Genomic DNA, 19,347 nt, shown 5'->3' on the forward strand with positions numbered 1-19,347 from the left:
TTTTATATGAGACACACACAGACATCTCCCATGATTTACTCCGAAGATGCTGGGAAACCAAAAACTCAATCTGACTCACGGGTGGCGAGGACCCAACTGCCAACCAATCCGCCGCCCCCAGGGTGCGCCTTAGCAGGAAGCTGGAATCAGGCACTCATATACAATACAGGTGTCCCAAACAGCATCTTAACTGCTCAGATAAACACTCTCTCACCTCAATGTGTGTGTGTGTGTGTGTATGTGTGTGTTAAGAGTTATTTATTTATTTATTTGAAAGGCAGATTACAGAGAGGCAGAGGCAGAGAGAGAGAGAGGTGTTCCATCCATTGGTTCACTCCCCAGATGGCCACAACGGCTCCGAAGCCAGGAGCCAGGAGTTTCTTCCAGATCTCTCACATGGATGCAGGTGCCCACTTGGGCCATCCTCTGCTGCTTTCCCAGGCCATGGCAGAGAGCTGGATTGGAAGAGAAGCAGCCGGGACTCCAACCGGAGCCCTTATGGAATGCTGGCACTGCAGGCGGCGGCTTTACCCGCTGTGCCACAGTGCTGGCCCCTCAATGAATTTTAAGGTCAATGTTTCTAACCAGTTCTCTGAGGCCAGTTGATTGATTACGAGGTTGGAATTCTTCACAGCGCCTCACCTGAGATGCTCCAGGTGCTCATTCAGGTGTGTTGGTCTTCTAGACATGTTCTTGCAGAATTTAAGGCTCAGACCAGAAACAGGAAGGGGCATGGGCCCAAGACCCAAGGGCAAAGATGGGAAGAGAAGGAGCACACCAGGGCTGCATGGGGCGAGGGGAGAGTCCCCAGGGGAGCCGCAGGAAAGGGCGAGCAGCAGCTGACTGGTCTTGCAGGACCGAGATCTGGGAACGAGGATGAAAACTAGGGGGGAGAAAGGGAGAGGAAGCCGCCCCAGCAAGGATCCATCCACGTGTCCCAAGCCATGGAGAGACAATGAAGTCACCACCAGATCCGACGGCCCCAGGCCCAGCAGAAACACGAGCAAAGGGCCAGAGCCAAACCCACCAGAGGAAGGAACGCGAAGCACCAGACAGCGCAGGAGCATCCGAACCCCTGAAACAAGAGTAGTGGAGTCCGCAATGCAGGGGTGCTTGCGATGACAGTGTTTGACCTTGAGCAGAGGGCGGTGGGACTGACACTCTGCGAGGACCGGCTACAGACAAATCTGTTTAGCTTCCTGCATAGCAATGTGAAATAACTTAGCAGGACTTGCAGAAATTGCCATGGTTGGGACAGGTGTTTAGCACAGCGGTTCAGACACCCTCATCCCATATCCGAATGCCTGCTTTGATAACCGGCTCGGGTTTCTGACCTCACTTCCTACTGTGCACCCTAGGAGGCAGCAATGATGCCTTACGTACTTGGACCCCTGGCACCCACGTGGGAGACCTGGATGGAGCTCCTGGCTCTTGGCTTTGCCCTGGCCCAGCCCTGGGATTATAGGCATTTGGCAAGTGAACCGTTGCATGGGAGTGCCCTTTCTCTCTCTCCCTCTTTCTCTCTCTCTCTCTCTCTCTCTCTCTCATCTACTCCTCTCTGTTACTGTCTCTGTTTCTGTGTCTCTCTGCCTTTAAATATTTACTTATTTATTTGAAAATAACAAAGTAACAGAGAGAAAGACAGAGGCAGAGAGAGATAGAGAGAGAGAGACATCTTCCATCTGCTGGTTCACTCCCCAAATGACTCCAACAGCCAGGGCTGAGCCAGTCCAAAGCTAATAGCCAGGAACTCTATCTGGGTCTCCCATATGGGTGGCAAGAGCCCAAACACTTAGGCGATTAGTGGGGAGCTAGATTGGAAGTGGAGCAGCCAAGACATGAACCAGCGCACACACGGGATGCCAGCATTGCAGGCGGCAATTTTACCTGCTACACCACAGTGCTGGCCCCAGTGTTTTGGTTATTAACTGCTTGTTGACGTGTGGTTTGTAAATGTCTTTTCCCACTCCGTAGGCTGCCCTCACATTTTGCTGGCTGTTTCCTTTACTTTGAAGGAGCTTTTGGTTGAGTTAATCCACTTGTCTGTTTTTGCTTCTGTTACTTGTGCTTTTGGGGTCTTATCCAAAAAATCATTGCTAAGACCAAGGTCCAGGGTTGACTCCCAGCCTTATTTCTACAGGAAACTGGTACCCAGTCAGGTGTGACAGAGACTGGCAGCATCATGTGACCTGGCGTCATACCAGAGGACATGCTTGAGATACTCAGGGGGACTGACCCGCAGAGTCCTCACGGTGAGCACTGACTCCAGCAGCGTTCTGGGCAGGCGGGACACAAGCAGTGTAGACCTGGGGCTCTGTGTCCTCAACCTTAACCCACCCAACAGAGGCAGGCAGTGTAGACATGGGGCTCTGTCTGCTTGACCTCGACCCACCCAACAGAGTGCAAGCAGTGTAGAATTTGGGATTTGTGTCCTCCACTTCAACCCACCCAACAGTGCAGGCAGTGTAGACATGGAATCAGTGCCCTTGATCTCAATCTACCCAACAGAGTGCAGGAAATATAGACATAGAATCTGTGCCCTTGACCTCAACCCATCCAACAGAGTGCAGGCAGTGTAGAATTTGGGATCTGTGCCCTCAACTTCAACCTACCCAATAGAGTGTGGGCAGTGTAGACATGGGGCTCTGTGCCCTTGACCTCAACCCACCCAACAGAGTGAAGGCAGTGTAGACATGACATCTGTGCCCTTGACCTCAACCCACCCAACAGAGTGCAGGCTGTGTGGATGTGGGGCTCTGTGCCCTTGACCTCAACCCACCCAACAGAGTGCAGGCAGTGGAGACACTGGCTCTGTGTTCTTGACCTCAACCCACCCAGCAGAGTGCAGGCTGTGTGGATGTGGGGCTCTGTGCCCCTGACCTCAACCCACCCAACAGAGTGCAGGCAGTGGAGACACTGGCTCTGTGCTCTTGACCTCAACCCACCCAACAGAGTGCAGGCAGTGGAGACACTGGCTCTGTGCTCTTGACCTCAACCCACCCAGCAGAGTGCAGGCAGTGTAGACACGGGATCTGTGCCCTTGACCTCAACCTACCCAATAGAATGCAGGCAGTGGAGACACTGGCTCTGTGCTCTTGACCTCAACCCACCCAGCAGAGTGCAGGCAGTGTAGACATGGGATCTGTGCTCTTGACCTCAACCCACCCAACAGAGTGCAGGCAGTGTAGACATGGGATCTGTGCCCTTGACCTCAACCCACCCAGCAGAGTGCAGGCAGTGTAGACACGGGGTCTGTGCCCTTGACCTCAACCCACCCAGCAGAGCAGAGAACTCCTTGGGATGGATGCACACACCTGGCTGTGGCGACCGCCTGTGGGTGGCTGGGGAGCAGAGGGGATTTGTCATGTGGTGAGCAGCCCTTTCAGAAGACAGGGTTGACAGGTTTCCCACACAGGAGACGAATAGTAGACAGGACATACTTCTCCCGAGCTAAGCTAAGGTTTGGGGCTTTGCAGCAAAAACCTCACCCACCTGATGTCAGGCAAAATGAGCAGATATCCTGGTGCAATGCTGTGCACGTATGAAAGCGAACAGAACACCATACAAACAACATGGTGGGAACAAGTTACTGGGGGGGGGGGGGGGGACTCAGTCATCAAACTGCTCTGCTCCAGCACCATAAGCTAGAAGCAGTTGGGGCAATATTTGTATTTTTTTTTTACAGGAAAAAATTGTGATCTAGGATGGCGTCCTCAGTCTGTTCCCTGTGAAAATCACAGCAGGGAACCCTCGGAGAGGTGAGAAAAGAGGAAGGAAATCGCCCAGGCCAGGCACCCACCCCAGGCCAGGTACCCACCCAGGCCAGGCACCCACCCCAGGCCAGGCACCCACCCCAGGCCAGGCACCCACCCCAGGCCAGGTACCCACCCCAGGCCAGGTACCCACCCCAGGCCAGGCCAGGCACTGACCCAAGCCAGGCACCCACCCAGGCCAGGTACCCACCCAGGCCAGGCACCGACCCAAGCCAGGCCAGGCACCCACCCCAGGCCAGGCACCCACCCCAGGCCAGGTACCCACCCCAGGCCAGGCCAGGCACTGACCCAAGCCAGGCACCCACCCAGGCCAGGTACCCACCCAGGCCAGGTACCCACCCAGGCCAGGCACCGACCCAGGCCAGGCCAGGCACCCACCCCAGGCCAGGTACCCACCCCAGGCCAGGCAACCACCCCAGGCCAGGCCAGGCAACCACCCCAGGCCAGGCAACCACCCCAGGCCAGGCCAGGCACCCACCCAGGCCAGGCATCCACCCCAGGCCATGCCAGGCAACCACCCCAGGCCAGGCCAGGCACCCACCCCAGGCCAGGCACCCACCCCAGGCCAGGTACCCACCCCAGGCCAGGCCAGGCACTGACCCAAGCCAGGCACCCACCCAGGCCAGGTACCCACCCAGGCCAGGTACCCACCCAGGCCAGGCACCGACCCAGGCCAGGCCAGGCACCCACCCCAGGCCAGGTATCCACTCAGGCCAGGCACCCACCCAGGCCAGGCATCCACCCCAGGCCATGCCAGGCAACCACCCCAGGCCAGGCCAGGCAACCACCCCAGGCCAGGCACCCACCCCAGGCCAGGCACCCAGGCCAGGCACCCAGGCCAGGCACCCAGGCAGGCAGGGGGAAGGGAAGGGTGACAACTGTAAACAGAGCAGATGCGTGGAGCTGCCTGTCTGTTTTCAGTTTAAAGCTTTATGCTCCCCTTGGTGCACAAAGATTCAGAGTTGCTAAAATAGCACGCGGACAAAGGAGCCAAAGAGGAGGGAGTGAGGGGAGGGCAAAGTCGGAGAAAGCAAGGGGCTCACCAGGGACCCGGGAGCCTGTTTGAGGGGCTGCAGGGAGGCTGCCAGGAACCACACCCATCTCACCAGTGGCCCCGCAATGAGCACGGTCAGTGGCAGGAATCCCACATGCCCCGACCTGCAGGCCAACACACCCGCAGCTGGGGTGGGGGTAGGGGATGGGTAGGATGGGGCAGCACGGGGCAGGGGAGGGGCGGGGAGCAGGGCCCTTCCTGGAAAGCAGTGGGTCGGTGGTTGTGGTCACACAGATCTCACGTGACAACTGCACAACAGCAGGACGCACCGATGACCTTGTGGACGGCACCTGTGTCGATTTCCTGGTGTTGACCTTGAACCCAAGTGTAGCTATGTGTGACGTGCCCACGGGAGGGGCAGCCAGGCCAAGGGTACACAGAACCTCTCTGAACTATTTTTTCAACTTCCAGCAGAACTATAATTATTTCAAAATAATAACAGAAAAAATGGCCATGCCAAAAGAACAGGGGGCTGCACCATGGGAAGTACCCTTGGTGCAGGCGTGCGACGCCCACAGCGCCTCGGGGAGCGCGGCTGTTTCCGTGACGATGCCAGGAGAGGCTGCAGCATGAAGTGAAACTCACGGCTGCATCTCCAGGGCTGGCCCCAGGGACGGGATTTCAGCCCGGGCCGCCTGAGGGCTCAGCCACCTCTGGGATGGGTCAGTGCAGCCGGGGAGACCTCTGCTTTCATAGCTGCAGCGGCCGCTGAAGTAGTCTTATTGGCTCAAAGACAGACGACGACAGTCTGCTGATGCTTAGAGAGTCCTGATACCCAGCTGGCAGATCACTACGAATCCACCACGTGCAAATCTCAGAGATGGTGAAGGATTCACTAACGCACCTCGCAGACGGGATGAGAGCGCCAAGCCAAGGGACCTACGCTCTCCCGTTCCCACCCGGGAACCAGGCGTGCTCGCCACAGGCTCACTCTGCAGACTTGTCCACACAGCTGGGTCCCGCGCTCCGCGGGTGCGGGGTGGAGCCCGGAGTCTGCGTCTCTCACCAGGTTCCAGGTGCTGGTGTCAGGGCCACACCAGGACCCCCACGTGCCCAGGCTGTTCTCAGCGCTCAGTGCCGGCCGACTGCGGCCGACTGCTCTTTGCAGTCACAGCCAGAGTTTCTGAGTGAGGCCACCTCTCCTGTGAGCACAGGAAACACCGTCCACACCCACAGCAGCTCCACCCTCCGCAGCAGTGCTGCTGTGCGCGGGACGCCCCGCCTGGCTCTGGTCCTGCACCTGCTCTCTCTGTCTTCCCAGCAGGAACATGAACTATCATCCCCCCTCCCCCATGAGAGAGACAAGGAAACCAGGACACAGAGCCCCCACAGCCCCAGAGCTGGCAAGCAGAGGCCACAGGACGCAAACCCAAGCAGTCCAGCTGTGACGCCAGCCCTTTAACAACTCGCTGGGGAGCGCTAGATTGTCAATGTCACTACAGTGATAGAGCACCAAGATTTAAGTAATAGACAAGAAGCCTCATTTTGTTGGCTGGGGGAGAGGCTGGCAGAATACGCCCGGCAGGCAGGCCAGGCTAGTGGTGTCATTTTTATTAGTGCCTCTCAGGAATAATTTTAAATATTCAAGAAGTCGCCCGGTAACTGCAGAATACTCTGGCATCCTTCGAGCTACACACACACACACACACACACAAGGTCTGCTAAGTTATTGTCCGAAGACAAAATGGCATTTGGCGTGCTTTTAAAGCTGCCCTTTAGCTTGTCTATCACAGTGACCAAAACAATTCTACCTGTCCCTTTCAGGAAGGATGTAATGTTCTAGATTCTAAGTCTCTTTGTGGTGGGAGGGAGGGAGGGAGGGAAGAGAGGAAGGAAGGGGGGGGGAGGGAGGGAGGGAGGAGAGGAAGGTTCTCTTCTCGGAGCACCGAGGGTGGCACCAAGCCCCAGACAGCTCCGCTGCCGCCTCCCATCAATTATTCACTGGGATGGCGAGTGTGACAAAGGCTCCAGAGATGAATGACCCCCATCCAGAGGCCTCCATTCTCTGACAGAGCACAGCGGGGGAGGGGTGGTGCCCCTGGGAGGGTCTCTGGCCACTAGGGGAGAACAGAGACTGGTTTTGTCCCAGGCACACTCCTGTTGCTTTGGTGTGGTTTTCAGGGGTGAGCAAGGTAGCCAGGTGTAATGGGGCAGGGCATCCAGCAGGAAGGAATCTGAGAGCGCCTGGCCCCACAGTGGAAGCAGGGGACACCCCCGGCAGGCCAGGCGGGCATCTCCGGACGGGGCTGAGCGCACAGGCTCTGCTCAGCCTGGGGCTTATAGAGGAGTGGAGTTCATGTCTTCCCTCCATGTGTCTCCTCCCCACACACCCCCTCTTCTCCTGGACAGAGGTTCTGCTGGGTGCGGAACCGGTCGAATTCCTCCCAAGGTTTTCTGCCCAGTGTCTGTAGAGCGGGTGGCCCGCTCGGTTCCTACAGAGAGGATGTTCCTGGGGCGCCTTCCTGGGGGGGCAGGCTGGGAGGTTGTATCACCCCTGTTGTTCTTGTTGCCTCTGCCAGCCACGTTTCTGACGCTTGGATGGATGGGAAAATCCAGGGGACACGGCGAGAGCCCACGGAGAGTCTCCGGAAGTTGCCGATGCCAAGTTGCCCCTGCAGAGCAGAGGTGAGGCGGGAGGGGAGAAGAGGGGAGGCCGGAGGCCTCCTGGTGCCTGCAGTCCTACTGGCTGCCTGGATGCCAGGCGAGACGAACAAATAACAAAGGAAGATAGCGACTTTGTTCTCAGTCTTAAAGAATCCTACACCCAAGGTCATGAATTGAACGCCAGCTCCTTTTACACTCTGGATTTCCAGGAGCTGCACCTCATGGAACAACCAAGCACGCCTTCCAGAACTGTTTCCACGTCTAAAATAAGCTTATCCATGAACTGCCTCTTCTCCACAAACTCTTAGAATCACCCCATATACGCATACTAGCTCTCTGGAATAGATTTAAGGAAATCACCGTTCCTTACTTCCGACGCAAGAATTTTTACACCGAAAAAGTCGGCTTTGGCAATAATGGATTCAAAATTAAATAGAAATAGAATCTTTAATTATTCATCCAAGCCTCGCTCTTTCTCCCTCGCTTCTAAATAATACAAACCAAGAGGGTGTTCCAACAACTTCAAAGAAATGAAGCAACCGCATCTCGCAAAAACAGTTCAAATGCGCTGTCTCTTGTTCCCATCAAGAACACGGGCTTTCTGAAAGCGCTCATCCCAGATGTGACTTGGGTTTCCCCATAGCCGCGATTTAAGGAAGACCTGTTTCCCTACATTCCCCACAGATTCGAGGACGCAGAATTGACGGAGACACCAGGAGCCCCATTTGAGGAAGTCGCTAAGTCTGTCCATCAGAAAAAGAAAACCAACGACACTCCAAGGCTGTGCAGAATTCTCAGCTTCTAAACGGGCCAGCCTTTTGCCTGTGCTCTCATCTCTTGGAATTTAAATGTGTCTTCTTCCCTTGGTTTCAGATCTCCACAGGAACACTAAAGGAAGCCCTTCCCAGAGATGCTACACTATGTGGATTCTACCGGTCATGGCCACGGCCACATTCACAGAGACAGACGGTGCAAGTGGGGGACGTACCTGTAAGCGCCGGTGTCTCCGAAGGGATTCTCTGGGCCCCAAACAGCCCGCTGGTCTCTCTGCCACCAGGAGGAGGAGGAGGAAGCCTTTATAACCTGAATCCTCCCGGCCCCGCCTTCCTCTCTGAGCCTCTTTTCAGAAGAGAAGCAAAAAAAAAAAAAAAAAACTTGAGTCCCTTAAAGAGGACTCTTACAAGCCATGGCATGCAGTGGCAGTTCTGCACGGGTGAGGGTGAGGAGTGGGCAGTTACAGAATTCAGACTGTGAAGTCAGGAGTCAGGGTACCCAAATCCCACCCTTGGCTTGCCCCCCGTATCACAGTGTGCACTCACACGAAAACTTAATTCCTACAATCAGTGGCGCATTTTCAAAACCGCAAATGAAATGGGAAATGCTCGTTATGGGAAGTCATGATAAGGTTAATTAATATATCAAGAGCTTTTAATGAAGATCAGGAAAATTCCGAAGTAGAGGAAATTTAACCAGCATGGCAATTTTGCAGAATTCGTTGGCTTTCGCCACACCCTAAAGAAAATATTCAGCGTGGGGCTACTGAGGCCTGGGCATCGTGGGAGTGGGGCCAGGCGGCGTGATTAAGCTGTCATGACCCCCACGGCCTCCTTACACTTTGCTTTCCTCTTTGGAAAAGCTCTCCCGGGAAAGAAGAAAGATGGTATTGGCCAGTGGGCAATTTTTCACCATTTTACTTGAATGATGGATGTGCCACAGACTGAACAGGGTAGTTGTAACCAATGTTCCTTGAGTGTTGGTGTTGGCCATTGTTTCTGTTTGTATATGAAGGATATACCACAGGCACGCAGAAAGAGACAGTGTGGCTTGTAAGCTGATGACCCAAGACACACACACACATACACACTCACAAACACACACACACACACATGCACACGCACATATATGCAAATACACATGCATACACATTCACACACACACTCACACCCACACACTACAGTCCCAGTAGATCCAGTCTCTCCTTAGCCTGTAGTATGGTCAGCAGCTACTGGGCATTTTCAGAAATAATAAAGGAATTATTGGAATTGGAATTCAGCTCCTAAAACCTGGTTTGCAAACCAAACAAATGAACTGGAAGGCCAGGACAGTAGGAGAAGCAGACACATCTACATGCAGTAAAAACAAGGCAGGTTAAAGGTATCACAGAACTGGTCCAGGAATACGTCTTGGAAAATGAAGGAGCCATGGTCCCAGGATGACAGGAAGCTGAGAACTCCCAGAGGAAAGAGAAACCCAAGGTGGGGAAGAGAAAAACTGGGTGCCCAGACAGAGGAACGTGGGACTGCTCCACTCCACTTAGAGCCTGGTCTGCAAGGAGACCATCCAGGCTGCCAGCTGATCGGTAGAGGCTACAAAATGGGGGTACAATTTCACCGTGGCATTGAAACACGCCTGGAGAGGGAAAGCCCTCTGGGAGAAGGAGGCCGGCTGGGGTCTGCCGGGGGGGGCAGGGTTGGGGACAGTCCTGAGCCAGAGCGGCTGGTGTCCAGCACTGAGGAGCCAGAGATCACTGGAGACCCGGAGTCCTCCTTGGCGGGATGGAGGTTTGATGGGACAGGGAGCCCCAGCGAGGGTGAGAGGGGCTCACACAGCAGTGAGCTGAGACAAGAGCGTCTCAAGGCCGATGTCCCTGTGCGGCCTCAGCCTCCAGAAAGCAGGTGCTGAGCATGAGGGGGACAGGTCCAGCCTCCCGCACTGCACGCGTCCTGCCACCGTGCCTCAGCTCTGCTGCCCTCAGAGCGGCAGGCTGAACTGCGTCCCCCCCCCCCAGATAACACTGAGCGAAGTCCATAATGCCCAGCGTCTCAGGGTGGCACTGGGCATGGAGCAATCAAGGGCCCCATCCAACGTGGTCAGTACCCGCATGAGAAAAGAAAAGGCGGGCACAGACAGGTGTGCAAGAGATCACGAGAACACACGGGAGACGAGGCCCAGGGGAGCACTCCGGGGAAACCCTGTAGGCACCACCCAGCCCCAGGTCGGGGTGGAAGGAACCCCCGAGCCCTCCTTGAGGGCAGCCACAGAAACCAAGGGAAGAGCCAGGGATCTAAGAGGAGACTCAGCCCTGCCCCCACCCGGTCGTCAACACCACAAGGAGGAGCAGTTGATCTGAACGTTGGCAAAATGAGCAACAGCACGGGGTCGGCGCGGTGGTGAGGAGCCTACGTCGCTGCTTGCGAGGCTGCACCCCACATCAGAGCGCTGGTTCGAGTCCCACCGCTCCGCTTCAGACCTCTCCCTGCTAATGCACGCAGGAGGGCAGCAGGTGATGGGCCAAGTGGATTTCTGGGCCCTGGCTCCTAGTTTGGCCCAGTCCTGGCTGTTGTGGCCATTTGGCGCTCTCTCTCTCTCTCTCTCTCTATATGTATATATATATACCTTTCTCTTTCTCTCTCTCTCTCTCTCTCTCTCTCTGCCTCTCCCTCTCTGACATTCCTTCTTTTTTTTTTTTTTAAGATTTTTTTATTTATTTACTTGACAGGTAGAGTTAAAGACAGTGATAGAGAGGGACAGAGAGAAAGGTCTTCCTTTTACCGTTGGTTCACCCTCCAATGGCCGCCGCAGCCCGCGCGCTGCAGCCAGCGCACCGCGCTGATCCGATGGCAGGAGCCAGGTACTTATCCTGGTCTCCCATGGGGTGCAGGGCCCAAGCACTTGGGCCATCCTCCACTGCACTCCCTGGCCACAGCAGAGAGCTGGCCTGGAAGAGGGGCAACCAGGACAGAATCCGATGCCCCGACCGGGACTAGAACCCGGTGTGCCGGCGCCACAAGGCAGAGGATTAGCCTAGTGAGCCGCGGCGCCGGCTTGACATTCTTTCAAATAAAAAACCTTTTTTAAGATAGAGAGAGAGGGAGAGAGAGAGGGAAATAGCAGGAACCAAGTGACCCTATCTTAGTCTCAAAAGTGAAATTAATTAAGCCAGCATGGGTTTTTCGCACTCAACTTCCAGCTATTAAACCATCAAGTTCTTTGCTCTATCTTAGTTTTTCCTTATGATTCCAAACTCATTTTATCCACAACAAGCAAGTCGGGTCTGACCTGAACAAGGTTCGTGCCAAGGCCTGCAAGTTTGAGTGGGAATGGCCCCTAGGTGTCATCAAGCATCCTCAGGCAGTGAGAGGAAGGGAGGCGGAGACAGAGAAAGAGACAGACAGAGGTATAGGGTACAGGTACAGAACCTGCAGTTCCGCCCTCTGATCCGCGATGCTAAATGCCCAGTTCATCATTTGAAGACTAACTTGTTGCATTGTCTTTCTGTGCCAGCAGGTGGCCTCCTTGAGCAAAATCAGTGGCAGCAGAGGCGTCCTCACCATCTCCATCCTCAAGGCAGGTTTCCAGGCAAGTACAGCCCTTGTTCCCCTGCAGATCCCACCCCCGCCCCCCACCCCAGATAAGCAGGCCACTCGACACGCTCCCTGCTGGATTCGTAGACCCAGACGATCAGCTTGGCTTCCTCGCCTTGCGTGCTGTGAGAAAGGCGTTGAAACAACAACCCGGAGACAGATGGTGGTGCAGGTGCCAAACTGCTCAACGTGGTGAAGATGGCAAGCTTTATATTATGTGCATTTCCCCATAATGAAAAATGCAGCTTTTAAAACGTTGACTGAGACCTGCTCTGGGTTTGAACTCAGGCTGTGATACTACACTACCTATGGGATTTGGGCAAACTCCTTACCCCCACCCCCACCCCCAGGCCCAACACACTAAGATTGGGGTCTTACCACCTGTCTCGGGCATGTCGGGACTGGGGGGAGAATCCTGAAAGAACCAGCCCAGGTAGACTCCTTCCTCCTTCCAAGTTCTTAGTCCCCTTTCATTTTGGTCCTGTGTTGGGGGGGGGGGAGGGGAGACTTGCAGAGGACGCCAAGGAGAAGGGCCTTGCCTCCTGCGGCCGGAGGGAGGAGCCACCGTCCCTGTCCACGATGAGCCCACATGCTTGCCCCTGGTGATTCCTGGCACACGCCATGGCCACCCTGAGCAAGCCTTGCGTGGGGGCACAGTCTAAGAATGAAGCACCAGCGCCCCCACCCCACCCCCCCGCTGCCGGATTTCCAGGAGGGGTGAGGAGCCTGGTGACTCAGCAGGAGTTGAGAACCGATCTCTGAAGGAACAGGTGCTCCGGGAGAAATTCCATCACTCAGCAAGAATGAGGCAAAAACGCAGCCTGCAGCCATCTATCCTGGGGCAGCAGGGCAGCCGGCGGGAAGAGAGCAAGGCCAGAGGGAAGGGCCCACGCTCTACAGGGCTGCCCAGCCCACACTCTATGGGGCTTCTCCAGTTCCACCCCCAAGGTTCGTGTTTGGTTGTGGCCAGGACAAAGAGGAGAGAAAGGAAATAAAAGGGTCTGGGCCGGCGCCATGGCTCACTTGGTTAATCCTCCGCCTGCAGCACCGGCACCCCATATGGGCACAGGGTTCTAGTCCCGGTTGCTCCTCTTCCTGTCCAGCTCTCTGCTGTGGCCCGGGAGGGCAGTGGAGGATGGCCCAAGTATTTGGGCCCCAGCACCTGCATGGGAGACCAGGAGGAAGAACCTGGCTCCTGGCTTCAGATCGGCTCAGTACCAGCTGTAGCAGCCATTTGGGGAGTGAACCAATGGAAGGAAGACCTTTCTCTCTGTCTTTCTCTCACTGTCTAATTCTATCTGTCAAATAAAAAAATAAATAAAAAAGAAATTAAAGGGTGACAGGAGCAGTTCCCATCAGGGCTCGATTCCCTCTGCAGTACCCTGGCTCTGAGCAACTGAGACCTGCTGGGTGACACACAGACTTCTTGGCCACCTGAATCCCCAAGGAATCTCTCTAGGAAGCAGTGAACTGTGTGTCCATGTCCAGAAAATGAAGACTCCCAGAGCTAAGTGGCCGTGTACAAACCATCTTGTTGTTGTTGTTGTTGTTGTTGTTACTATAATGAAAACCCTGAAGCAGGCTACTTTAACAAGAGGGGAGGTCCTGGAGGTTCCTACTGCCAATGGTGTGACATGGGCTTGGGTGACATGGTGGGAACACGTGTGTCCATGATGCATCACATACATGTGCACTGTCCCCTTGTAAAGCCGTTGAGGTTCAACCATGGTCAGATGTCGTTTCCGACCTCCTGATATCATTGGCTGAGACTTTGAGGATCGTGTCCCTAGCACTGAGCCCGGATGTGCTCAGCCCTCAGCAGCCCAGACGCCAGCAGGAGAGCGAGGTACTCCCCTGTGTGGTGTGCTCTCTTAAAGCCCAGCTTCCTGCTGCACCGAGTCCACCCGGGCCAGGCGCTCCCCACCCTCCGGAGACGGCCCAGCCATCACACCCTCTCTGGCTGAGTTTGCTCCCTGGGAGCTGGCTGAAGGGGCGCGGCTCTCCGGTCCAGTGCAGGGAAGGCCCCCGTGGGCATGGCATGAGGGATCTGCCCTCCCTGTAGAGGCCACCTTTGCAGCTACCCGTGAGCTTCCCTCGTTCTCACGACTGCATGCATGAGGCTGGAGGCCCTGGTGGGCCCTGGCTTCACCTCCTCTCCTGGAGGCCTTGGTGCCAGCCGAGCGCACACATGACGAGGGGCTACTGACACACCTGCTGGGAGAGGTTCCTTCCCACTGCTGGGAAGCAAAACCCAGCAAGTACAGGGAAGCCTGTCGGCCCCATCCTGCTTCTGCCATGGACTCAGCCCCAGTCGAGCATAGGAGAGAATTGCGCTCACGGGAAGCATCCGTGGAGGTGGACCTGGACCCTGAGTTAGAACTCAGGCACTGGAGGGCATCAGGCATCCTTTATACTAAGCTTTGTCCACGAGGCACAGACACTCAGCTGACACAAACTAACTCCTGGGAAGCACAGGTGCTGCTGGTGAACCCAGCGGTCCATCAGCTCATAGAGCCTTCCCGTGCGTTGTCCAAAGGGCAGGGTGCGGGCTTGGCTTGGTCTCCCCTTCCATCTTCCCCAGGAAAACTAACAGCTTGCCTTTCACTTCTGCAGGTTTCCACCACCTGCATCCTCCAACTCCCTGCCAGTGGCAAAGCTCACCAAAGCACGGTTCCCATGGCACCAGGGTTACCCTGGGAAAGCCCCGAGGGCAGCAAGTACAGGGTGTCTGCTCCCCCAAACTTGGCAGCTGTGGAAGCCAGCGCAAGTCCTAGACTTGCTGTGGGGCAGCTCAGAGAGGTCTCCAAGCATGGCCATGCCACAGGAGGAGGTGGTGGTGCCCCATCCAATGCTACACCCTCGAGTTCTCTAGCCCACCTGCACAGCCCAGAGTGCCCTCGTGTGCAGTATCTGAGCTGCCCCCAATATCCTCTAGATCTTTGGGGGCCAACACATCACTTACTCCTTACTTGCTTTGTTTCTCTACTGCATCTACACAACCCTTTCCTAGTCTTCACCAAGTGGTTGATCCTAACGTAAGCCAAATCCGTGCATCCACACCCACCTTCTACAACTCCCTTCTGCTTTAGTGCCCTGTCTCACCTCCCTGGTGGATCTGGAATTCTTCAGTAGAGTAATAAATAAAGAGCAGTGCCTCTCCACATTCACAAACACATGAATCGCCCAACCATCTGGTTAAATGCAAACTCCAGTTCTGCAGATACTCGGGGAGAGAGGGAGCCTGGAATTCTACACAGCTCTTCCCAGGTCCCGGTGAGCTGAAGCTGCCGGTTCACAGAACAGACTTCGAATGGCAACGGTTCAGGACACACGAGATTCCTGCTAGCACCATGGTCAGTGCCAAGGTTTGCAGCTATGAGGAAGGCAGGCGCCTGAGTAACGGTCCAGAGAAAGTGAAGAAGGTCCTCCAGTGAAGAGGTTCCTGCTTCAAGGACCAGTGGCCAGATGGCCGTGGGCCAGCCTCACCCTGGCCTGCCCTGGGCCCCACCAGGTCTGTGACGCTCGACACTTCCTTAGAGGTCAAGATTGTATTGAGTGATTTGGGAATCTCCAAACAGCAGCAGCACTGGGGAAACCTCCTGCCACCCACGCTACAAAACCAACAAGCTCTCTGTCAGTCCAAGAAGAAGACAAGCTCATGAGCATCAGGAGGCAACAGGTCTCCCCTGCTCTCTCGCAGCGGCTGTCATTTTAGTGAGCTTTGCACGGCCGTCTTCCTTCCAGTGAAGGTTTTCGTAACATCTTCCCGATTCCTGTTCTGTGTCCAGTCTCAGCTCATTTGGCTTCCTCTCCTCTGCGTGCATCTGAGTCTCACGATTGCGTGGATGTGGATGGCTTCCTCGTCAGCATCCTGTCATGCTAGCTTGATACGGCTCCCGTTCTAAACTCCGAAGGGAAGGCTGGGGTCCTGCATTCCCTCATTAAATGCAAACGCTAGCTGATCCTCTCTTGCCGGCTGTCTTCTTTCTCTAGGAAAAACACAGCATTACGGATGAGTGAGTCCTGAAATACCAAAGAGAACACTGAGTTCTCCCTACTCTGATGATCTCTGGCTGCAGGGAAAACACTTCTCTTCCCTTGGCTACCCAGAAGACCTTGGGGGACTACATGATGTGTGTATCTAGGCACCTTAAATAAACTACACAGGATGGGTTCCACTGTGGTGAGTTTTGACATTTGTGTCCAAATGATCAAACTTGGAATTAGCTTGCTGTTCAGAGGGTGGCGCTCTTGGCCTCTAGTGGGTCCCTGAAGGAGCCAGGGCGGTTTTGGCTGTGTCCTGATGTGCTGTGTGATTCCAAGTCACCAGAGAATGTATCGATGCATCCTCCTAGCCCAGCATTGTGCTCACGGGTTTAGCCCCAGAGATACAGTAACAGACAGTTCTGCACCTTCCAAGGCGAACCTGCCCGGCAGTCAAAGGGGTGGGCCTGCCTGTCAATCAAAGGGGCAGGCAAAAGCAAATGCAAATTCCGATGATGTTGAGTGCCATGAAAAACAAGTCAGGACAAGGGGACAGGAGCGACAGGTCTCCTGCAGGTCCTCTCTTGGGAAAAGTCTTTCTGCAGAAGTGGTAACTGGGCAGTGACGACTGAAGCAAAGAGCGAGGAGCTCCAGGGGAGCCAGTGAAGGCAAAGTCTGGAATAAGCTCTTTAAAAAAAAGATTTATTTATTTGAAAGTCAGAGTTACACAGAGAGGAGAGGCAGAGAGAGCGAGAGAGAGAGAGAGAGATGTCTTCCATCCACTGGTTCACTCCCCAAATGGCCACAATGACTGAAGCTGGGCCAATCCAAACCCAGGAGCCAGGAGCTTCTTCCCGGTCTCCCAAGTGAGTGCAGGGGCCCAAGGACTCAGCTCCTGCTCCAAGACCGAGCTCGCCTACAGCAACACACGAACAGCCCTTGGCTGCCACACACGGGGGTCCAGCTTGTCAGTGTGCAGATGGGCAAGGAGAGAGAGGGGGAGGGGGGGAGAGGGGGAGAGGGAAGAGAAGGAGAAGGAAAGAGAAGGGGAGAGTGAGAGAGAGAGAGGGAGAGAGAGGGAGAGGGAGAGAGGGGAGAGGGACAGAGGGGGAGAGAGAGGGAGGGGGGAGAGAGGGGGAGAGAGGGGGAGAGAGAGGGAGAGAGAGGGAGAGGGGGAGAGAGAAGGAGAGAAGGAGGGGGAGAAAGGGAGGGAGGCAGGGGGAGAGAGAGAGAGGGAGAGGGGGGAGAGGGAGAGAGGGAGAGGGAAAGAGAAAGGGAGAGAGAGGGAGAGAGAGAGAGGGAGGGAGGGAGAGGGGGAGGGGGGGAGAGGGAGAGATGGAAAGAGGGAGAAAGGGAGAAAGGGAGAGGGACAGAGGGGGAGAGAGAGGGAGAGAGGGGGAGAGAGAGGGAGAGAGAGGGAGAGGGGGAGAGAGAAGAAGAGAAGGAGAGGGAGAAAGGGAGGGAGGGAGAGAGAGAGAGAGGGAGAGGGGGAGAGAGAAGAAGAGAAGGAGAGGAGGAAAGGGAGAGGGAGAGAGAGGGAAAGAGAGGGAGAGGGGGAGAGAGAGGGAGAGGGGGAGAGAGAAGGAGAGGGAGAAAGGGAGGGAGGGAGGGGGGGAGGAAGAGAGGGAAAGAGGGGGAGAGGGAGAGGGGGAGGGGGAGAGAGGGGGAGAGGGAGAGGGAGAGAGGGAGGATGTGAGAGTCACAGGAGGACGTGTAAGGAAGCTGTCCTGAAACAGGTGCATTTCCGGATCTGCATTCAGACACCCAGCGGGGGTGGCTTTTGAGGAACTGTTCACGCAGCCTCCAGCCCCAGCTTGTGCAGCCGCGCGTGAGAGGAGATGAAAGCAGCCTGTGTGTTGGAGCCTTCGATTTGGCCTATCTGACCCCGCTCTGTCCCGCTTGAGAGCTGCAGGCACTAAGAACCCATTTCTTCCCTTTTATCCAAATTACCGAACATTTGCGAGCGAGGACGAGGTAAGTCCTGAGCGGTTTCTGGTCACTGCTGTGCGGTAAGGGCACGGAGATAATCACATTCCAGCCCCACTCTGGTTCTGCCTGGGCGATGAGAAGCCCAGCCCAAGTCAGGCAGGGCTGGAACCTGCCTGAGGGTGTGATGGCGGCGTGGACAATCAGGGCTGTTAGTATTTCCATCCCTCAGAGTGCTCCCCAAGCGGGCGGGGTTCAAGCGCCCGAGACTAAATCAGCCAACCCTGGATGATAACTGAACACTCGGCCTGATGGGAAAGTGGACCCATGAGTGCCACCCACCAGGAGCCTGGTCCCCATCCCTCCTTCTGCAATGAGCTGGCTGCTCGCTCTGGCTGGGGGCTACACTCCCGAGCACACTCAAGCACACAACCACCACCTAGAAAACACACACACATACACACACACACACACAGAGCAATTCAGTTCAGTAATATTCTGCGGTGGGTGGTACAGAAATGGTGACTCTTACGAGATTCTTGTCTGTCTGGGCGAGGCTGGCCATCCAGCCACCAAGGAGGGACTAACTCAGCTTCTCCTGCCCTCCCCCCCAGCCACACTACAACAGGGCTGCCTCCAGCACGAAGCATAGTTCACCCAAAAAGGAATTCCTGTTACAAGTCTTTGATCACAAACTCTCTCCACATGTGTGTGCTGGGGACACACTCACCGTGATGGTCACGAGCGTTGGCTGAGTGCCTGCTACATGCCAGGCACAGCTCTAAGCATCTACCCGTGCTGTTTGAAACTCCCAGCAATGTGAAGACGACAAGGGTCACTGTCCACGTCATGTAGAGGACACGACATGTAAAGTAATCCACGCACCGTGATGCAGCAGCAAGTGGTGGCCCCAGGTTCCCGCGGCTGAACTGCCGGGGGTGCAGGCTCGCGCGCGCACACACACACACACACGCATGACACACAGAGCGACTCAGAGGAGGAGGCCCAGGGAGGGGAGCTGGCCCTGATGAGACCCACAGGAGGTCAAGGCCACCCCGGCCGCACTTCTCAGCGATTCTTTCTTGGAAGCTGTGTTTTCAGGAATCCCCAGCATTGTCCTTGATGTCTCCATGTGTTTGTCTAGCAAGCACCTCCGACTCAGCAGGTCCCAGTGGGAACCTTTGATTACAAGCCACAACCCAACTCCTTCACCTGCGTGGCCCACCCCAGCCTCCTCCAGGCCAGCTCACCGTGCAATGGCACCGGCCGACACCCTGGGGTCTCCTCACTTCTCTTTCCCACGTGCCTGGATCCATCAGTGACTCCTGCTGCCTCTGCCTCCAGGTCTGATCCAGTGGGGCCCACATCTGACCACTGCTGTGGCCACTGCTTCTACCTCCTTCCCCCACGCCACCCATCTCCTGCCTGGAAGCTGGCCCCAGCCCCACGGTTGCACACAGGGTCTATTCCCAACCCCTTCTCCAAAGGCTTCTCTTCCAAGTACTTGTCAGATCACATTCAGGCCCTGGATAGAATGGCCAGCCAGCGCTCTGCGGCAGACACGGTCACACCCATGTGCACGATGGCCTGCAGCCACCAGCTGGCCCTGTGTCCCAGCTCGCTCCCCTTGGTCCCGCCTCAG

At 55.8% G+C, this 19,347-nt stretch overlaps 1 protein-coding gene and 1 long non-coding RNA gene across 5 annotated transcripts in view; one reads left to right on the plus strand and one right to left on the minus strand.

Moving 5' to 3' along the window:
* Positions 1-8,537, minus strand: part of TRPM8 (transient receptor potential cation channel subfamily M member 8) — a 102,064-nt gene extending 93,527 nt beyond the window's left edge. For both annotated transcript variants that reach the window (XM_017337530.3, XM_070071495.1), the window contains exon 1: positions 8,420-8,537. The gene's annotated coding sequence lies outside the window, so the exon portion shown is untranslated. The remainder of the gene's footprint in view (positions 1-8,419) is intronic.
* LOC138849147 (uncharacterized) lies at positions 6,666-12,962 on the plus strand. Of its 3 annotated transcripts, none has more exons than XR_011387551.1 (4): positions 6,666-7,188; positions 7,347-7,452; positions 11,719-11,790; positions 11,883-12,962. It is a non-coding gene; the product is annotated as an uncharacterized lncRNA (long non-coding RNA). The 3 variants fall into 3 exon arrangements; XR_011387552.1 differs by having other exon boundaries at positions 6,666-6,950; XR_011387550.1 differs by having other exon boundaries at positions 6,666-7,452.
* The last annotated feature ends 6,385 nt before the right edge of the window (positions 12,963-19,347 follow it).

The sequence above is a fragment of the Oryctolagus cuniculus genome, chromosome 3 (assembly GCF_964237555.1).
Source record: "Oryctolagus cuniculus chromosome 3, mOryCun1.1, whole genome shotgun sequence".
Classification (NCBI taxonomy): domain Eukaryota; kingdom Metazoa; phylum Chordata; class Mammalia; order Lagomorpha; family Leporidae; genus Oryctolagus; species Oryctolagus cuniculus.